General features: G+C 40.1%; 1 protein-coding gene across 2 annotated transcripts in view; it reads right to left on the reverse strand.

Annotated features, from left to right (window-relative positions):
• LOC131470258 (contactin-1a-like) overlaps window positions 1–16,656 on the reverse strand; it is a 56,947-nt gene extending 40,291 nt beyond the window's left edge. Inside the window, exon 1 of one of the 2 annotated variants that reach the window (XM_058645964.1) lies at window positions 16,521–16,656. The gene's annotated coding sequence lies outside the window, so the exon portion shown is untranslated. Of the gene's footprint in view, window positions 1–5,460; window positions 5,580–16,520 lie in introns of those variants that run through there. The other variant, XM_058645965.1, reaches the window with a different exon arrangement.
• Between the last annotated feature and the right edge of the window lie 2,168 nt (window positions 16,657–18,824).

Raw genomic sequence — 18,824 nt, forward strand, 5'->3', positions numbered from 1 at the left:
TTATGTTTCTTGCAAGTTGCAGAGGTGAGGACACACTGTAGGAAGGAGGGAGGATGACAATTCCATTCTCTCAGGTGGAAAAACAAAAAAAGCATTCCATCAATACTGGAGAAATAGCAGGAGGCAGCCACACTGAGGCAGCTGAGCCACAACAAAAAACAAATCACTTACTGTCCTGCTGCAAATCCTCACCTTCACTTTTTCCTCCCCCACTCTGCTTCTGATTAAGCTCTTCCACCCATCCTTTGCTTCATCTTCTTCTTATCCCTGCTTTCTATCTTTCCTCTGACCCTGTCTTGCTGGCGTTCCTTCTCTTTTATCAGGCCTTTTACAACTCTCATCCATAATGGATAGTTCAGCGATATCTGCTTCCTGTAGTGGGCCCTGTGCCCCAGGAGCCACTCAGACTGTATTGATTCCCGCATCAGAAGAGTCATCAAGGCACAGATAATAAGGCTTAGAGTCACACAAAAAAAAAATGTTTCTACTTGGGGGAGTCTTCTACACTCTGTCCTGTTGGAAATAACGTTCAAATGCAATTAAAACATGTATTTATTGATTTACAATCAGATATTGTCCAATCTGAAGGAGTATTTGCGAGTACAATGAGCAACATCAATGAGCACAGAAAAAATCTTTTCCTGTTGGTTCTTTCTGTGCGTGCCACTTTGACGCATGTCTTGTCACTGGGTGCTTTACTTAGGCTCATTAGACTCAATGTGTGCCCTATGCACTGGCTAGCCTGCCCCTCCTTTGACCCAAACCCTAATATATAGGTCAACATTGGCATTCAAGTGATTCATTGTCACATGCACAATGCTGCTCTTTTTAAGACTGAACCTTTAATCACTTATACCCCGAAGCACTAGCAATTAAACAATGTTGAGGACAATAGGGTAAAATAGGGAGAAATCTGAGGTTTCATTTCGTTGTTCACTTGAAGCAGCATAGTCTATGGAGACTTCAGTCAGAACCCTCAGATGAAGGGTCAATGAGTTTCTCTCAGTGCTTGAAGAAGCGTTGCATCTTGAGATGCATGGGAGGGCTTCCTTAAATGGGGCAATTTTCATGCTTGCTGAGCAGAACGCATACAATGTAAAGTAAGCAGCTCGATGCAAGAAGATAAGAGGAAATGTGTCAAGAAAACATCTTTACAGGCCTGTAGGAACATTCAAATGCAGATTTATGAAAGGCATAGCATATATTGTATGAAGCTAATACCTCAGTATCAATGTGTGTAACTAAGGAAATTACCCAGAGAGCGTCAGTGTCAATACACACCTAAATCACAAGATTAACTATTTTTCCTGAATCAGAATCCATATCCAGATTACCACCAAAATCCAATAATTTCTTCATAAAGGCATAACCTACATCTCCAGAAATGTTCGTCCAAATCTGCCCTTTACTTTGTGGATTATGCTGCACAAAACCAGACAAAAATAGAAAACAGAAAAAACCCAAAACCATAACCTCCTTGGTGGAGGCAACGACATAACACACGCACAGCTTCTGGTTCTGAAGGAACCAAATATTGACAGATGACTGACATTTTTGCTGTGGCTAACACACAATGAGAACTTCTCTGTTACTCTTAGAACAGCACCTGCCAGTGGCAGCAAAGTGCAACTACAGCTTTGGAGTGAAAAAGTGATTTCCAATATAAGAAAATAGCATTTTTATCTGAACTATACTTTTTAAGTCGTAGTAAGTTGTAAAGGATTGTGTTTCTGCCTGCTTTTTGGGTATTTTCTGAGGCATTTCCAATAATATGTATCAGAACATGTCGAACATGTTGAGATGACGGAGCCAAGTGCAAGACAACTCAGGGGTTAGAGCAGGAAAAAATAATTTTTTCATGTATTAAACCAACGCAGAACTGCAACAAAAACAAAGCAAAAACACAGCAAAGCAAAAAGGCACAGAGATCAAAATCACAGGGGAACAAGACACGAGGAGCAAACCGGAGGGAAAAGGGCGACGCAGAGAGACAACGAGACACAGGTGAAACTAATTAGGGTGGGGCAGACAGAAACCAGGAAATGACAAAGTGTCATGACAAAATGAGACAGGATGTGTCAAAATAAAACAGGAAATCGTCAAAAACCAACACCAGTCACTTAGACAAAATAAAACTCAAATCAGGAAACTGAAAGTCCAAAACACTTGAAATAAAACAAAACCTGGATTAGGATTGTACAGCAGTTTTTGTTTTGTTTGTTTGTTAGAATAGAGAATTGTCCTGATTTGGCCTTTGGGTTTGCAGTGAGATCCCACATTACCATTAGAGGTTTCCCTAACGCACGCACGCACGCACACACACACACACACACAGTTGTCCAGCAACAGACTCAGGCTAACTGACTGTGCCTACTGCTGTTTTCTCTTCAAAACATCCCATCTGATTTTAATTTGATGTTTGTTTTCTCACTTGAGAGAAAAGGAAGAGTTTCAAAGGCTCAACAGCAATGCAGTTTTATATTAGTTTGTGTTATGAAAAGTCTGAGAACCTCTTGTATAAAGAAAGTAGGTCATCTCAACAAATTTGGGCCAGCATTTACATTTTCTTTTTAAATAGTAAGACATGTTTGCATGTGTCCAGTCTATAACAATAACATACAGTCTTATATTCACAAAAAAAGGCATTTCATACTCTGTGCTCCTGCAGTATATTCTATGTGGGACCATTCACACACTTTTTTACTCTGAGGTGACAGCAGAAACAGCTTGGTGCTCTGATGTCAGGAATATCATGACATGTTTACTGTTCCATTATGCCAGCTGGTCATTAATCATCCACGTCTTCAATCACAACGGTTGTTGTTTGTCCTTGAAACGGAATGCCACAATTTTCAGCCTGTTCACAGGAATTTCAATGGCTCTGACCTCACAGGTCTTTAATTCATGATGTTTCACAATAAAAACCGCAGCTTTGTCTACGGTCAGAGGCAAACTGCATTAACTCTTGATGCTATAGATGTCCAAGATGCAAACACTTAAGAGGCAGAAGCTGCTTTTCTTTTCCTTCACTTTTAGAATACATGTTATATAGTGATTTCAACTGGATTCTCACTTCAACAGTTACATTAAATGACACTGATGATAGTGACATCATTTAATGCACACCCACCCAAACAAAGAAAGAGAGCCTAAGGAGCCGGTGGCCACTGTGTCCTTGGGTAAGACACTTGACGCTCCTGACGACTGTGCCAGCAGAGTGTCAGTGGGTATAAAAGATTGAAAATGTGCTGCACATAGATGTGCTGAATGAATGTGTGAGTGAATGGGTGAATGGCAAAACTGTAGTGTAAAGCAGCTTTGAGTAGTCGTCAAAAAACTAGAAAAGTGCTATATGAATACAGACCATTTCTATAGTAAATTGTACCATAGAAATGAAAACAAATGATCAGATTGCCTCATAATCATAACAGTGTTCTTCTTCATCACCTCACCAAACTGTGATTGTGCCATCATCAATGTTGTCCATACAACTAGAACATTTCAGAGGAGGAGTGTCTGTAATACTAACACATCTATCATGTGTGTCATAGCTCTCATCTTTACTTTTACCTTTCTCCAAAGTGAAGCAGTTAAATAAATGTTCTTGTCTGTAAAACATATATATTGTTGATGTATAATGAGTAATTACCATTTATTTCTTACTCTGTGGGATACATGCGAGTAATGCACGAATACTCCAACAAAGCTTTGGATCAGTCATATGTGACAATCTTAAGCGTATTCTCCTCCACACACTCTGCTTTATTTCTGCAGAACTCTGTAAGAGAAACACAGCAGCTCTAGTGAGCGATTGACTGAGTATGTGTGTGTGTGTGTGTGTGTGTGTGTGAATCTGTGTTACATGTCCACGGCACTATGTGCAAATTCAGCTTCAGAGTCTATAGTGTTCCATCGCCTCAGCATTTAGGGAAACGATTACACTCACAGCTGCACTAATTGTCAGAAAAATGTACATCCCAAGCACATGAGGATGCAACGACCACTGAGACAAAATGTAAATCAGTCACAAACACAGCAGTGGTTGTGTTATGTGTGTTTGTGTGTGTGTGGGGGGGGTTCAAGACTCAAAACAGGCATTATTCCATGCCCGTGGAAACATGGCAACCACTAGACTTGACTGTGGAATCAATTTATTGTTTGATTTTCATGTACAAAAATATTGTACTTCATTAGAATCATCTTTCAACCTCTTTGGTCTCTCCAACAATATTTATTTCTTCCCTATTGTCGTGGCATTTTACTTCTTTTCCTGTTACACATAACTTGGCAGGAGATTTTACCATCTGTCTTTTTCTAACAGTTTGCAGAGTTTCTGTCTGTTCGTTCACAGTAATTACAGTTAAACAAATGCTACACTATACAGTAGATTTCCCCGATGTCCTAGTTTTTCCTTTCCATCCAAAACTAAAACAATTATACAATAGTTTTAGCCACATCTATTGTTTTGTTTGTTAATCTATTTACATAATCTGTCCAGTGGACTCTACCCACCTTCTGTCAGAGCTACTCACAGACTGAAGGGCAATGGAAAGAAAACAGAGGCATGTGAAAGGTAGACAGAGGGAGCTTAGGGAGTGAACATTTGATTTGGTGCAGTAGCTGTGATGTAACCGCTACATTACTGCCAGGGGCAGGTTTGTGCAACTCATAGATTTAAATAAAAAAAGAAAAAATCATAATGTCGATGCAAATATGTGTGCATCAGGTTAGTTATGAGTCCAGGAGGCAGTAAAACTGAAGTGTCACCTTCAGCTGGATGTGGTGAACTACCTTTCTGACAGTGCCGTGCTGCTTTTTGTTCAACCCAGTCTATTGCTGAAATTGAAACTAATTACGACACAGAAATTCATGCACAGCCACATCCTGAACTCTGAGCTTTCAGAGAATTATGAATGTGAAGTGTGAGTGTTCAGATGTGTTTGTGCCATTTATATACACGTGGTCCAGTGCCACAACACACAGAGAAGAGGTGTCACGCCAGCGAAGACATGAAGGCAGTGCTTTATCAAACGACCTGTTCAGCAAACATATTGAAAAACAATGACAGGATCAAATTAATGTAGAACTAAAGGAATCTTCAGAGAACAGAGCGGGAGCAAAACAGATTAACTGACTGACAGACTGTTGAGCGCAGAGATTAAATACACAACAGAGGCTGTTATAATGGGACACGGGTGATACACATTCAAATGAAGCAGAAAACCAAAATAGGCAGGAAGTACACAACACAAGACAGACAAGGCAAGAACTATGATGTAAAATAGTAAATATTAAATTTGATGTCCAAACAACTTAAATAGAGTGACCAAAGCCCTTCATAGGTCTTTTAAACACAGCCCAAATGATCTATATTGTTCTGAGAAGCCCAGTGAGCACATACTCCAGTGAAAGTGGAAGAAACAAAGCATGCTCTGTGGATCCAGTGAGTGATCTACTTACTGTATTAGTCTCCTGTATGTCAATGCTCAAGTAGCAGGCATATTCATAACCTAACAATCACAAATCGTCTTCTACTCTTGTGCCACTGCAGGTTCCACAGTCTTTACTGGGCAAAACTCAAAGCACCCCATTCATCTGTTAGTTGTTTCTTTTGTAAGATCATTCAAGATTCAGTCCCCCCCCCCCCCCCCCAAAAAAACAAAAACAACTCAATCTGGAACATTCCAATCCATCTACGATCATGTCCGGAACAGAGTGTCCATGTAAAACAGAGCCAGTCAGCCTGTGTTTACTGCAGAGCACATGGCCACAGTAAGACAGCCTGTTGGAAAGCAGTGTGTGAGTGGACTAACAATGAGCACAGCTTGGGCAAAGACCTGAGTCAACAGGTGAAACTCGGCCAAGTCACACTACGTGACCATGGCACATGACACGAGAACATGGGCCCACTTAAACAGGGAAGAGGTGAGGAACATGCATTGAAAAGAGGAGTTAATATCTTATCCAGACCTTTAACTGACTGCAGTTTGATACATGATACAACAAACTCAGCTGGGTAAGTATAAGCATGTGTACAGATGTGTGGGAGTACTTTGGACAAAGAAATCCCCTAGTAATTGTTGAATCTGTTTGCCATTCAGCACAGGCAGCAATTCATGTAGCTTCAGTATTCCTAATCAAGCTCAGCTGTGTTCCAGTAAATGCAAGAAAGACAAACTAGGTTATTGAGACCATTCATTTATTATGCTTCAAACAGATGCCTTTGCTCGACGGCTCAAATAGTATTCACAGGGAACTTTTCACCTATTTTATTTCTGAAAGTTGGCAGGAAAACCTTTCACAGATTCCTGGATTTCAACATCCATTCAATGACCCTTAGAGAACGATGATAGTTGAATGAGAATGTACACAGATAGCCTGATTTCAGCGAAAAGCAACACTTTCACATTGATATGCACGTTTGTAGACATAAGTAACAAATATTTGGATCAGAAAGGTGAGCTTACATATAGTACAATATCTCAGATTAGCAATAACATACAATGGGAGAAGATGCAGAACCAGACCATGTAGCAGTCTTTTCAGTAGTTTCATATTAAACATTATAGTGGAAAACGTGATTCATCAATTACAGTTAGCAGTAGGCGATAAAACGATAATGATATATCGCGATGGAACTTTTTCTGGATATAAAAACAAGATAACCTTGCTATAACTTTAAACTCATTTCATCCATGTTTTGACAGACGACCCCAACAGACAAAGAGAGAAGCGGTGCTTTGAACCAATCGCGCTGCAGCCACGCCAGAAGAGAAAGAGAAGAAATGATCACAGAAAATCCAAACAAAACCTGGAGCAACAGTGTTACAGAAGAAGACATCTCCTGGAGAAGAAACAGTGCAAGACTTTACAGTCTTAAGATCCAAGTACGTGTCGGTGATGTCTGCACCACAACAGCAGACCATAGTGTCTTCTCCAACTACAACAAAAAAAAACGCTGATATCACAAACGCATCGCCTACATTTAAGCGGCGGATAAAAGTATTTTCCCTGGATAACGTAATTATTTCTCCCGGACAGTTCTTCCCCTGCTATATACGGACTGCAGAGGGAGAACTGTTTGCCGACAATTTAACCTATTTTGAGCTCAACAAAGAAAGACACAGCATGAAGGTCGTTCCTTCAAACCTGTAAATATTAAGCGTTTAGTTAATATAGACCCGTTTTATCTAATCTTTATCTAAATTAATTTGCAGAACGTGCTATAGTTATGTTCAACGTGTACAAAATAAACATTTAACGAAAATAACCTTTTAAAGAGGAACCTTTTAAGCTTGACAGAAATACTGATGTGATGTAAATTGTGATAGAGATCGACATTGAATGATATAAAAACATACATCGTGATAAGATATAGCTCTAGTTAGCAGCATGTTTTGCTGAAAACTCATAATAATCATAATGTTGTTAGCCATGAGTGAATGGTATTAACGTGATGCATACTACCACAGAGTCCTTTCCCCTTCAGTTATACAGAAGAGCATTGTTTTGTTTTTGTTCAACCCCTCCTCTTCGACCCACTCTGAATATGAGTGTGAGGAGTGTGGTGCATGTGTGCATGTGTGCATGTGTGCTGGCCGACTGTGACGCTGTGTCCTTCACTCCGTCTGTCCTGTGTGCCAATGCTCTTCCTCTTGTAAAGGTGAACTACTGATTAATCGTTGATTCCAGCCGAGACAGCAGATCACTTCTCCTTGTTGATCAACATTTATTTATTAATCTTCACATCAAACAAAAGGTTTTTGGTTTTTTTTCTGTTTATATCGCCATATCCTTGATGACTCTCATTCAGATTCACCTCCGGATGCCCTTTCCTCCACCATTACACCGTCCTCATGAATAATACAACCGGTGACAGTGGTCACCACACTACTGACACATTTTATCCAACACATACAGAATGGAAGCTTTCCAGTGCTGCGTCCTACTGTGGAGAAATGCTCCATTAATATGCATGTGGGGCTTATTTTCCTCTCTATGGAATAATGTGAGAGAGATGTGTGGTGAATTAATGTTGGTATCTCCCTCAGACAGTAAAGAGAATTTTAAGTGTGGCATCTTGGTTTACGTCTTCATTAGCAGCCTATTTATTTTTTGCATTGCTCGTCTCACTTCCTCTACAGCCAGTATGAAATACAGAACATTTGGGACAGTTTACGCCTTAATTTATCATTTTAAATATCGTTACTGGCGTATCGATTATCGTATTGCACAAGGAAGGACCACGATCTATCACCAAATCGATATTTTGACCCACTACTACTGAGTAAATCTCACATGGTAAAAGACAAAAAACAACAACAACCTGGTACCTGGTTTCCACTGTCCCCCCCTCACCTTCCATCTCTACCCCTGCCTTTCTGATAATGATAATTTCAGCACGGAAAAAATAAAGTACCTCAGGATCACTTTTTTTTTTTTTTTTTTTTTTAATGGGGTAATATCAGCCACGGAGCCATTCTCTGTTGCTAAGTAAAAGTGTAAGAATAAAGTCAATAGCAGGAACTGGCAGATTACAACAAAAGCTCCTTGCAGCTAAAAACTGAGCCAAGAAAAAACTTGGAGCAGTTATTAGCATAAGTCAGTGTCAGACTGCAGCATGGGTTCAGATCTAAAGCATGATAGACAAATAAAACCATTTTTCAGGGGAATTTAGTGTCCTTTGAGGGAAGCTATTAGTGCAGCTGCGTGATGCAGGTGGTTACATCATCTCAAGAGTGTGTGGACCAGATGTGACAGTGTTGCGCCAGCTGAAAAGTGCTGAACTGACATGTGAGTTGGCAGCGTGAGGCCTTCCACAGAGAGAGAGTGCACAGTTCAGAAGGACGAGGGCTACAGAAGAATTCTTTGATCACTTTTATCCACATTCATTAGCCGCGGAACGAGTGGCGGAATGTTCGCGACCCTTTCAGAGGATCCAGAGGGAGCAGGTTCGTTGGTGTGAAACAGAAACCCAACCTGTTTGCCGAGGTTTCACCTACACTGAATGTTAATGTAGCCCACATCAATGAGCTCTTCATGTAGAGAGGCACACCAGCTAAACACAAATACACTGGCAGGAGAGAGCAGCAGCAGAGCCACGGACCAATGCCTGCACCAGCCACAGCTTTTATTTCTGGTTACACTGATCTAAGGAATGTTTTGTTCTTCTGTGTTTCTCTTTACACCCCTAACCCACCCCCCTTTTTCCCTTTCTACCCTTTTCTCTCTATGCCTTTTACATATGTAGCCAAAGAGCTGGAGTGAAAAACATCAGATGTTCTAAAAAAAAAAAAAAAAAAAAAACGCAGCATGAACGGCAAATTGTGAGAGCTCAGTTTCATCCATTGATATATTTAGAGAGTTAGATATTAAAATACGCTTCTTCATTTCTCATGTTGGCATATTTATATTAACTACATCAGAACAAACAAAGTGGTAGAAAAAGAGACAGCACTCGGTGGATAAAGGGAATAAACTTTAATGATCTCTTAACACTTTAAAGTAGGTAAATAAAGGTTTGACTAAAAATATCATCGGATATTGAGCTTATTGAAGGATCTATTTAGCCGACAAAATGGAAATAAAAAAATGTTAGTAAAATGACTGGGTGGTCTCAGTAGCGCTGCAGATAAACAAACATGCTGATTGAATCATGGACGGAGCAATAGTACTTTCTGAGGTGCCTAGTGCTATGCTTCCCATCTATGCCAAGCATAATGGGATTTCTTGAGTTTAAATGCACTTCACTCACTCTGTGGAGCCAGGAGGAAGCTAAACTATTGATCCACAAACAATTTAGCTGTCCAGCTGTCCAGAGAGGGGGAAAACAGGACGCCCCTAAACGTCTAATGAGGCTTCCCAAGAGCTCGGCTTGCTCAGTATTCACTCCACGTGCCAGGAGTCCTTCGCCGTTGGGCTCTCACCGCAATCAGCTTTCTATCCATACACTTCTGACACATGCAGCCCCTGCCACGGAAGACTAGTGGGGCCGTCAGCTACCATCCCAGCGAGCCTCTCTCCAAGGACGTTTTTGATCAGTGTAAAAATGCCCTTTGACCTCCCCCAGTCTTTCATGATTTTCAGCACACGACTGGTGAAAGGTTCACGACTGCACTTTAGTACAGTATGCTGCTAATGTGACGCTTCTGAGCTGTCATACACATACAGCATGCATCGTCACAGCGAAAACACATGCTGGGTTAACATTAGGAACAACATCGGGGATACATGAAAGCAGCCGTGCATGCTCAACTACCATATGCAGTTCATACGTATACAGTATATGCTCTTGCTTTCCACATATGCTCCCAGCACCATAGCAACAGGCCTTGCTCAAAGGCTCCAAGAGTGGCTTGGCCCCAAGGAGAAAGACACTTTCATACCTAATTGGACAGTTCCCTGCACACCATGGCTTGTTCTCTTTCCCCAGCACTGTAAGATTACAGCTCAAGCGGTTGAAAGTACAGTAAGCTTCCACATCCCCATGATGAACGCAGATTAAATAGGATTAAATCCAAAACAATGCAGCCCATTACTGAGAATACAAACGATGAAGGACACAGAGGTAATCTAATCTTCAGAATGCTGCTTAACACTACCTTGTGCAGATTATGGATTAACTACAATATGTCAGAGGGGATATGGTTGTATCAGTCAGACTTTGTGAGCAACAAAGGTGATTATTTGTATAGCTATAAAGTAGCTACGCCTTTAGTTTAGAGCTTTCCCAAAGATTTACAGAAATAATCTGTGTTTGATTACGATTGGGAATTTTAGACATTTTCTATATGGTAGAGCTGTGTCAGAAATGAGACACTTCCATGTTTTTGAAACCCCGCACAACCAAACGGAATTGATCTTTAACATCTCCCGCGAAGCTCCTCTGCAGCCCTGTAAACACTGTCTCTGAAACAGATGGCTCAAGACTCCCATGTGGGAGAAATGAGTCCACTGTGTGTAACATTATATTTCTGCTCAGCCGAACGTTGAACACATTCACACGAGGTAACTTGACACTTTGAGGAGTACTTTAATTAAGACTTAATCACAAGAAGATGCTTGAAATTGACTACTTAATTGGGGATAAGGTTGTCTGAACTAGTTGACCTTAGCGTCTCTTTTACTTCGCTCTAGTACTGTCTCAACAAATCCAATCATTCAATTAGCAATGTGTTGAGTAAAATAATATTATGGTAACTGAACGCATTCCACTGAAGCTAAGGTTTCTTCTGCTAATTATTAAACATTTTTTTTGTGCTGCTGACTTGAAGGGAGCCAAATAATATTATGAAAAATTTAAATGGCTGGTCTATATTGACAGGTGAAGGGCATACAGTTGTAATCTCCTTTTAATTGAGCCCATGAATCCCAAGATATTTTCTTTGATTGTAAAGTCTAAAAATAACTCCAAAAAAAAAAAAACGAGCAATGAATCAGAGAAAAGACATGAAATCTTGTCACATGTAACCTAGTTACAGATCTTCACTGTTGCTAAATATAGCAATATTTTAAAACTTGGAGACGGCCTTAAACCAGAACAATGAAGTTTAGTGAGGTTTTGAAGAATTTATCCTCATTTGCTCCAAATAACAAATCCTTGTGTCTAAACACAAAATGTCTAAGTACTGTGTGATAACACGTCGATGACATTGATCAATGACACTATATTTCCTCCATGGATGACAGAGAGAGATACCAGACAATTTCTGGACACTAACAGCTCGTCTAGTCCAGATTATCTTAATGGAAATGAAGTAATCAGATTTGGAATGAGACCTCACTTTGGCAGAAAGACAAACCACAGAAACCATGTGAAACACTGAGCATCCTCGAGGCTTCTCCAAAAGACAAAATCACAACTGATAAAAATGGTGGAAGAGATTAAATGTTCTGTCATGAAAATAAATGAGTTACATCTAAAAGGAGAGTATAATGACTCACTGGTTTTATTAAGCCAAGCCATTTCTTTAAAAACCTTTTGTCTTGTTAGTAAATGAACGATAACAATGATGAAAGAGTAGATTTAATGCTATGTCAAAGACCATTTATGCAGAACATTTTGTATATTTCTCCCTGATAAACACATATGACAAGTTACAAATAGACTGCAGAAGTGCTAGATGTGTAACACTCACACATTTGTGTGAGCACACACACAGACACACACAACCACAAAGCAAATCCATTGCAGTTGTAGGATTATTAATATGGACTTTCAATTGAAGCAAACTAGCCTGTGTTTGTTTTCATCAAAATCAAAGGTGGTGTCAGAAATAAAACTTCAGCCCAGACGGCCAAACTTTATTCATACACATAATAAATAAAGTGTATGATTTAGGATGATTTTTTATTTTATATATATATATAAAACTTACACATTATTATAATTGCATAACCACACAAATCCCCAGTCAAGAGAGCAATCCAAGTTCAACCATCAATCATAATGCATGTGGTAACAAACAAGCAAAAAAACTTTAGCAGTAGTTTTTGCTGCTACAGTAAATGAGAGACATCCTTTTCACAGGACTGCATCTCCCTAACCAGAAGCAATAACGTCAGTTTGGTGACATATTGTCCATGTTTGTCGCTCAATATTTAGCACAGTGGACTTTTATGACTGAGGAAACTATGGCGACTGGTCACACATACCAATTTCACAATGAATTTGTTGTAATCATGTGCAACAACACGATATCCTGGGGGAAACTGTGGACACAGCACAAGTGCGTGTTGTGTAGAGTTTTTCGTTACACAACGATGTCCCTCCACATAAGATCTATGGGTCACATGCAAGTGGGGAACAGTCGACAGAGGGAGAATTAACTGCAGGCGCTGCATTCAAACAGTCAGTGGTGGCAGATGGGGACTGAGGCCTTTTCTCTTCCTCAGGCATGAACAGAGAGGTCTGTCTCCAAGCAAACACAGCAGACGTCATGTCTCTGCCTTACTACCGTACCATTAGTGGATCTCCCCATTGATGACCAGTGCGTAAATTGCTGAGCAATTTAAAGGAAGCACTAAGACTAGAGCATCACATGTTTTGTCAACGGGAGAGAGAGAGAGACACACAGACGTGTGCACACAATGAAGACAACTGCAGCAATAGAAGCTGCTGTTTGTGTGTGTGCGAGTGTTTCTATGCACGTATAGTCTGCTCGTCGTTGCCGAATCTTCTCCTGGGGGCTTTCGGTCTAACATTAAACTAGCCCCAATGCTGCCAAATGGCAAGGTTTCCAATCAGTTTAGCTTCTTTTTAAATCTTATTTACCACTTTGACTCTTTGCCCGGGAATTAGTCACGAAGGGTTCTGTAGGACATCTGGAAACAGATCTAATCTGCAAAAAAAAAAAAACACTCTTAAAATTACCTTAATCTTAGATGGCAGACATTCACAATACTGTGCCTCATAATTATGCCGGTTAAATTAAGACGGGGGGAGATTTCAAGAGATTGTGAAATAGAAAATGCCTTGTATCGGTGAGTGTATGTTGAGTCATGCGAATGTGACACTAGTGGAGGCTGCAGCCTCGGAATGCATCACAGAGCAGCCACATCTCACAGGGTGTGGTATTATGTACACATTTCAGCCAATGTGCTGGCACAAGAACAGCACATAGAACTCTATATTCAGCCATTTTGGTCACATAGTGAGGGAATGCAATGTCAAAATGCTGCTTTGTTAGCCTACACCTCATCAGAGTAAATTCATTCACCTAGCATGAAGGAGACAGTGTGTCCTCAGGGTGCACACAGGACAGCACAGGATGCATTAACAGCAGCCAGGCTTACAGGATTCATAAAGTGCTTTTCCTGACAGGCAACCATGAAATCACGCTGACATGTTGTGCCACCTTCACGGCTCTGATTCAGTCTGGACAAACAAACAGTGAACGGTTTCACCTGTAACTGGAAAAAACATACATAAAAAAATCTCAGTCAAAAATATTTCAGTGCACACTCAGTGTCCAAACATGTCAATTTTGAGAGATATATATCAAATGATAATCCAGAAGTACATATTTAAGCTGGATGGGAATAAATGTCTGAGATGAACAGATGTTGAGGAATTCATAAACCTTCAGTTTTATCAAAACCTTTATAAAAACCAAATTGTATCTTCTGTTCTTGCATGGTTATGAATTACTCTAGAGAATCTAATATGATTTTAGAAGTTGTAATGTTTGCACACACCAATTGCTAACAGTGAATTTGTCCTCTGCATTGAACCCATCCTTCCAACACACCTCCTTATCTGCAATGGGTGCCTTGCTCAAGGGCACCCATTGACCCGCCCAGTTGCGAGCCCCAATGTCTGTCCTCTTTTCAACTTTAAGAACTGCAGTGCAAAACAGTACTCTGATATTTAACTGCACCTAAAAATAAGCGAACATCACACCGGCATCACTTTAGCAACATGAGCAACTCCGCCAAGTCAGCTGACAGGCATGGCTCTAATAACCTCTCATTCCCACTCTAATGTTGCTTTTCCACTACACAGTTCGAGCACTACTCTACTCATTTTTTTTTTTGCTTTTCCATAAGGGATCGTACTTGGTACCTATTGCTTTTTTTATACCTGCTCTGGCGATGTTCAAAGTGAGCTAAACAAATAGTAAAATGTGACGTCAACAGACAACTGATTGGTCATAGAGTGTCGTCACTGGAAGAGTCATGAGCGTGACGTCCGACACAAGAATTGTTCATTTTTTCATTTCAGTTCAGTGACTGCGCCAGACAGAGCAGTGCGCCGGTCATGCAAGTACTGAACTAATCCTTTTAATTAGAGCCAAATTAATGTAGTAATCGATGAATCGATTACTACATTAATCGACAATTACTTTGATAATCGATTCAAAGCGTTTTTTTCATGATTAAAACAAGATTTCAGATTGTTTAAGCTTCTTAAATATGAATATTTTCTTCATTTCTTTGCTATGGAACAAAAAAATCATTAAAGATCAATCATTTTGGTTTGTGGACAAAACAAGACATTTGAGAACATCATCATGTCCAGGTTTGACAAACACCGATCAACATTTTTTAAGGTCTTCTGATATTTTATGGACCAAACAATTCATCGATTTATCGAGAAAATAATCGACAGATTAATCTATTATGAAAATAATCGTTAGTTGCAGCTCTACTTTTAATTAAACTGATTCTAATGATTCAGTACACCGAAATTAACTGCTCTGCTCGTCAGTAGTTTGTGTATTTGTGTCGTGTATGAAACGGCTATGACGACCCCGCTCACGTTGAATAGGTACTATAGTCCCTCTAAAGCTAATGCTAGTGTCGCTAACAGCAGGCTAAGCTAAAGCTAGTGCTGCTAACAACAGTTGGGCTTCCATTACCCCTAGAAATGGTGATGGAACCCTCTCAAATATCGCGAGAACATTTTTACACTCTCATGAGGTGGTTCTTTTCAGATGTCTTGATCGCAGAAGTGTAATGGAAACACTTTTTCTGTGTTTTACAGTTCAAAACAATCCCAGCAACAGCAGTAGTGGCAATCTTTTGCTTTTGACCATCTTTTTACAAGAATTACGGCTCATGCGCAAAACACCCTTCAATGGAAACACCTGCAAGTCACAATTGTATTTTGTCCTTAAAACTTTAGCGGAAACACAACTCATTTAATGTTATTTTCATCTTAAAAAACTGTATTATATGAAGAAATAAAACCCTCTAGTTATTTTAATAATAATGATAATCATGTTTTGCCATATGGTCCAGTTTAAAGTGAGAACACCTCTGTGTCACCATGTCATGTACTGTCTCTGAGAGAACACACAGCTTTACTTTGACAACATACAGCAGCATTAGACAGCTTCTCTGCACTGACGCCAACAGTCTGGTGTGTCTGGACGCGCCCATCACACCTTCCTAAGCACCTGCTGACAAAATAACCCAGTGATGTAGGGAATTAAAACATTTACGACCCAACCTGCCACTGAAGGTGACAGATGCGTAATCAATCAAACACCAAGTGTTTACAGTCCCTCCCTAATCGTCAGTGGTAGCGTTGATACTGAACTATGGCCTCTCTTATTAACGCCGAATTTAACACGGACTCACTGACTTTAAGGCGAGATCCACCAAAACACCGCAACACCAACGATACGCAGCGCATCGACAATATTTGGGAGGGAAGTGCACGCACAGAACGTACCGCTGCAGATCATGTAACACGTAACCTCATCCGCACCCCACAGTGCTGCACACACGGTATCTCGCTGTATTCGGTTTAGAACGATGCTTTTTTTTTATTTTCTTTTTTTTAAACTGCAGCTTGTTTGCAGACAAATCGTTAATAATTCTGCATTGCGGAGAGAAGCTGCACGAGCTGCTCTCCATCATTCCGCACATCCCACTCAGCCTGTTGTAAACAACACTGATTCACCAGCTGTCAAAACACCCCGGCGTCTTCTCTGCGTTATTAACCTCACCAAACATGTTTTCATCGGAACACATGCAAACTGATGCACTGATGCCACAGCTGTCCGCGTCCTTACCTTCCGCACGGTCCGTGTATCCTTCACACCTGCTCAGCTCAGCATCGCCCAGTACTTGGAGGAGCGGGGAAGGGAAGTGACAGAGCCGCGCTCCTGTGACCGTGGATTGGATGAAGAAGGGTGAGGAGGACTGGCAACTTAGGGGGCGCTAGACCTGCGTGTTCCTCTGGTCCACGGAGCTGTGTCTCCCCCGCAGACAGTAATGATGCCCACGTCCCCTCCTGCTTTCTATATAACCTAATTAACCATAAAGGGGGGAAAAAAGTTGAAGACTAGGATGATGATGATTTATTTGAACACATAAAACATGTTCAAGAGAGTGGGGAGAATATATATATATATATATATATATATATATATATACATATACATATATATGTATTATATTATTATTATTATTATTATTATTATTATTATGTAGACATATTATCTTTATCATTATTTAAACATAATCAATATCACCATATACACAATGTTCCTGATCATTGTTAGTAGCAATAATACTTTAATAATAAAATAATTTAATGCAATACTTACTATCATATAAAACCTCATTCTTCATCGTTTTCTGATCCAGTTTTTCCAGACTATGGGAGCTTAACTTTGTTTGTTGCCTTTGGTCATTTACGCTCATTGCATGTTTTGTTTTGTTGTTCTTTTCCTATAATTTGAGCAACATTTAATACTCAAGCCTCTTAGATGAGAGGGCAAATATCTTCAAGAAATCCACAGGTGCTACTGACTCTTTACTACTTACTCTTACTTTTGGAGAACTACGAACTCTGACCTGATGACTGGTATCTTACACCAGGTGATTCTCGTTGCTGGTCATGTGGACTCCCTGCTCCAACACACCTGATTCACATTAATGGCTCGTTATCAGGCTTCTGATCATTTGAATCAGGTGTGCTGGAGCAGGGAAACTTATTAACGTGCACACGACCAGGACTGACAAACCCTGACCTCACACAGACATTGCAGTTGTTAATAGAAACTAATTTATTACTATTTATTTATGTATCCCTGTATCCCCCAGAGTGTCAATCTTAATACATTACATCAGCAAACATGCATATTAACATTAAATAGATTTTGCTAAAGTGGAAATATTGATATAAAACATCTCTCTTCTCCAAGTGTAATGAATTCCCGATCAATGTTTTTAACAGTCTATGTTTCATTTTTAAAATGTGAATAAAATAATATATGTATAATTGATTGGGAAGCTGGAGCAATAATGTGCCGTATCCCTGCTGTCATTTCATCATACATCATACCATCATCATATTACTTTCCAAACAAGTCAATTCAGCCTCAACATACAATATGTTGAGCAAACATGCTCACTTTCCAGTAACATATATAATAAATAATAAGAAAACAAGACATTGTTGACAATACGGTTTGTGAGACTTTTATTTTGCACATGACCAGATCAAATGTCAGGCATAAATCTGTAAACATGAGCAGATAAACTGATCTGCAGCACAAGGACAAACTAAGAAACGCGTGTGCTGTCTGCTCGTTAACTGTGCGCCTGGTTTTCATCAGGCCAATAATATCTACTCATTACAACACCTTCCCTGTGTGTCAGTTCAAACATGAGACCGTCTTAATCCCCCCGGGATTAGATTTAAATCTTGGATGTAAACACCACACAGCAAATAATAATCTGCCGTCGCCCCTAAATAATGCAGGAACCTTTGAGAAGGAGCGGGGCCGAATTAATTGAAGGACTTATAACTCCTTTGAATGAATTTGGGGGGAATATTTCAAAGAAGTTCTTTTAAGTGGGATGAGAAACTGACTTTTCATAAAGGCCATTACTTCATATTATGTTGAGTGTCGCTGTCTTGTTCCCTAAAGCTTTTCTTATGACTATTATAAAAGTACTGTTCCCTTGTGAGATGGTACAGTCTGTTAATATAGGCCCACATAAAAACTACATATCGCTTCACAAGCCAAAGGAGTTTAGTAACACTGAGAAAATTCATGCTGTCGGCCCAAAAGGTTGTTATTTTGTACACAGGTTAGCTCAGATCTAGGTTTATTCATCCCCCCCCCCAGACAAACAGTGTTGTTCCTCTTATAACGAGGCAATGCAAATAGAGATGGATCCTGCTGCTGAACAACACTGTTATGGGGACAGTCTCTGGGGTGGATAAGAGGAACAGCAAACACCCTGCTGCTGCTGTCTGGAGGAAAGAATAGGTGTCTGTCATCTGCCGAGCAGAGGAGCAGGAAGATGAGGGAGGAGGAAGGGGAACAGGGGAGGGTAAATGGGATTTAGCCTCAGTGATCTCC

The sequence above is a fragment of the Solea solea genome, chromosome 12 (genome assembly GCF_958295425.1).
Source record: "Solea solea chromosome 12, fSolSol10.1, whole genome shotgun sequence".
Lineage (NCBI taxonomy): Eukaryota > Metazoa > Chordata > Actinopteri > Pleuronectiformes > Soleidae > Solea > Solea solea.